Source organism: Chelmon rostratus, chromosome 18 (genome assembly GCF_017976325.1).
Source record: "Chelmon rostratus isolate fCheRos1 chromosome 18, fCheRos1.pri, whole genome shotgun sequence".
NCBI lineage: Eukaryota > Metazoa > Chordata > Actinopteri > Chaetodontiformes > Chaetodontidae > Chelmon > Chelmon rostratus.
In genome coordinates, this window is record NC_055675.1 from 2619131 (window position 1) to 2622789 (window position 3659).

Consider the following 3659-nt stretch of genomic DNA (forward strand, 5'->3'; position numbering starts at 1 on the left):
TTGTCATTGACCTCATTTCAATATTTCAGGTTGACTTGATTTTATCCATTATTTGATTCTTTTAAGGGTCAGTTAGTCCAAATGCTAGAAAACTCACCGTCAATTGGACGTTTTTTTTTTTAGTTTGACTTATCCGGTTTTTGAGGATATCTATCTCTGAGATTTCTGCCTCCACTCCAATACATTGGAGGTGACTGAAATTTAATTTCTGCTGCTCACCGCACTGTAAAATGCCATTTTGAAAAATTCAATATGAATATCTCATTCCACACACAGTGTCCCAGTTAAACCCCAGTGACACCAGAAAGTGGTTCAGTAAAGTTCACCCTCATATCCTCACTAAGTGCCAGACGTTGACATGGTGAGTACTCCCGGGCCTTGTTGGTAAATTAGTGCAGCTGCTGAGCTAACCGCTAACATAAAAGCTCTTCAAGCTGGATAGATTGCTATCTGGCTAGCTGGGTCGATAATGGGACAATAAGTGCATGTGGTTTACTCCAGACGTATTTGCATCATCAACACCTGTCTCATGACTGCAAACCAAGTCTCTGTCATGGAGCGGTTGGTACAGAGGCAGAGGAAGTGTAATCAGAAGAAAATGATGTAACACAGCTAACAAGCTGCTATAGCTTCCTTTATTTTGGACTGTCCAGTTTTCTCTTCCCTCAGCACGAACAAGACTCTTTGCCATCAGGCAATGGCTGAAATTTGTGTGACGAAGTTCACCAAAGTTGAATTCTACATGAACGATAGGTCTGTGGGTGCAATGAAATTGCAAATGATGTTGTGACAGAGTCTTTATGCAGCATTCACAGACCAGGAAGCATGGGAATCTATTCTTCCAACCTTTGCTGTCAAGTTCCCTATTCTATTTGATTTCCTTCTACATGGACATGACACCACCTGACAAGCATGCATGTGTGTGTGCATGTACACTATGAGTAGCCTAAATTAGCAATTGTTGCTACATATCTGCGTCTGAACGATGTGACATGAACGCAACATTATTCTGGGAAATCCGCACCCCTCAGTGACAACAGTTCACGCTAGACCTACGTTGTACTGAACAAACAGTCTCTATGAAAACAGCAAGGCCTGTGGTTTATCCACAGTGACTGAGACGCTGTTACTAGAAATAGATGTTGTTGTGATATTTTGCTATTTTTCAGCGTGGTTTTACAAAGCTGCGTGCAACACAAAAGAAATTCCGTTCACCTTCATGTTCTCCGGTGGATGCAGAAATCTCAGAGATGGATATCTGAAAACCTTGGCAATTAAAGCCAAAACTATCTGCAACACGAGGTGAACTGATGCTTAAAGCATAAGCCCTTTAAGCATTTTAGCACATCTGCTCTGAAAACAGAAAGCCCGTCAGACTTCTCTTCTCACAGCTACTCACAAGTAGAGAAACACATCTGTGTTGATCCTGGACTTTACATCAGTGGACCCTACACATGGCAGGGCAGCGTAGCATTACCTCATCCCTAATCGCATTATTCAAATCAGTCCTCCTTTCTCTAAACATCAAGCAGCGCACACCACAGTGCCCTCTCGTTTACTGTATGCCACCAAGCTTTACTGAGGCTGCTGTAGGAAGGATATTCATTTTCACTTTCCTCCCCTGGCATCAGTGTGCTCCAGTCAAACAGAAGTGAAACTGGATCAAAGTTGTTCTATGGTAACATGTGATAAGCCAGAATAAACAGGCTGGAAATGGAGCCAGCAATTCAACCAGTGCACAAGGGTTTTATTTTCCTCCATTATTTTATTTCTCTGACTGAGCATGAGGATTCTACTGAGGCAAAGAAAAACAACTGCAGGTATTTAGTCGTGATGAAAAGAATCTACTTCCTCTGGCTGACCCCAGTCATGGTAAACACAGCCTTGGGGAGGGACAGAAAGCCAGGGCCCAAACAGGAACATCCATCCCAGTGATAACAGCGCACAGATGCCTCAGATTCCAAATATTTTCAGTGTGCCATATTAAATGGCTGCCTAGACGTCTCCTCCCATACCAACAACTGGAAGTGCTCTGTCCTGATGTTGCACTTCAAGACCTCCTCCTCCTACTCTCCGCTCTCCTTCCTCTGCTATTTTACTTTCCCCTCTGTCCCAGCTCTTGGTTGACCCACAGGGGGTAAATGGGTGACCCCTCTACTTTCTCTGGACACAATAGCCTTTGATACCCGACGGTGGGAAAAGGAGCAAAAGGGGGCTCAGTCCACATTCAGCCGAATTTGGGCAGCCGGGGCCGGAGCACTAGCAGCCCATAAATGGATGCTGCCATTGATGGTTAAATCAATTCGGGATGGTGACAGCGTAGCAAGGCTGCAGACTGTAACAATTGCAGATTACAACAGTCCTCCAACCCCTCCCCCAACGTACACCCCCGTCCTCCAAACTCCCTCTCCTTGCACTGCCTTTTTAGATGAAGTGTGGGGACTTCAGAAGGGGTTAGAGGGGTGGGACTGGAGGGCGAAGGGGGACTTTAGATAGGCGGGGAGGGTTTAGGGTGACAAAAGAGAAAGATCTCCAGTGAAAGGAGAGAGGGCGAGGGGAGAATAGACACATTCGGCGCAGCTGAACGCACAATGCTGTTTCACTCTTTTCTGAAAAAGAAAAAAAAGCCGGCGCGAAACATTACTCAGTGATGAGAGAGAGCTGCTTCACTCAGCTGCTCACTATCCTCCTCCTCCTCCTCCTTCGCTTTCCTTCCCCTTCTCACTGCTGCGCACACGCATTCATGCATGCATACCAGCACACACACACACACAGAATACATTTTTTTTTTTTTTTTTTTTTTTTTGCTGTAGGTGATTTGGCGGGTGGGGGCGGGGGTCAGTGAGGTTTAAATCCCAGCCAGGGACTTTTAGTGCTGGATGGGTGGTCCTACATTCATAGTGTGGGTTGTGACACAGCAGGTTTGCGTGGATTTTTTGTGGTGAAGAATTGTCAACAGGGCTGCACGAGTGAAGGCTCAAGGCTGCCCTCTTCAGATAACAACTGGCAACAACAAATTGGAGAATTATAATGCCATCTCAGCGTTCTTCAAGCCTCTGCTCTGTTGTATGTGGTGTTGGAGAGGAGATGAAATGATGGAGTAAAAATCCTCCAGGATGACATTTACTCAGTCTCCACTGCTTGACTGAACTACCTTAAATATTTGGAGTTTTTTAACTGCACGTATGGAAGAACCTCCGTGCCGATGCAGAAACACACAGTCATGCTACAAAGAAGCAAGATGGCAGTGTGTGTGTGTGTGTACGTGTGTGTGTATGGGGGTATTGGCTGACAAATGCACTAGAAGCCAGAGGTGGTCCATGGTTGCCATGACGACTGTGTGGGCTGAAGGAGCTGTGAGCATATTGAGCATGCAGGAAACTGGTCCCCTGAGATCTCTGAGTGGATTTAAGATGGCTGTCAGAAAGAGATCTGACTGGGCTTTCATTTGCTGGGATGACAGCACGGGGAGACACAGTACAGAAGGATTATAACTTCATTTTATTTGGATTTTGGAAGACTGTGGCAAGAGATGAAGCGCAGTTGCCTTTTTAGTAGACGATCTGTTGATAAATCAAGATTTGACTCGTCTTCCTTTCATCCACAGTTGGCTTTTTTTTCCCACTGCCTCTCAGCAGAAACATAGCTGAACTCCTCCT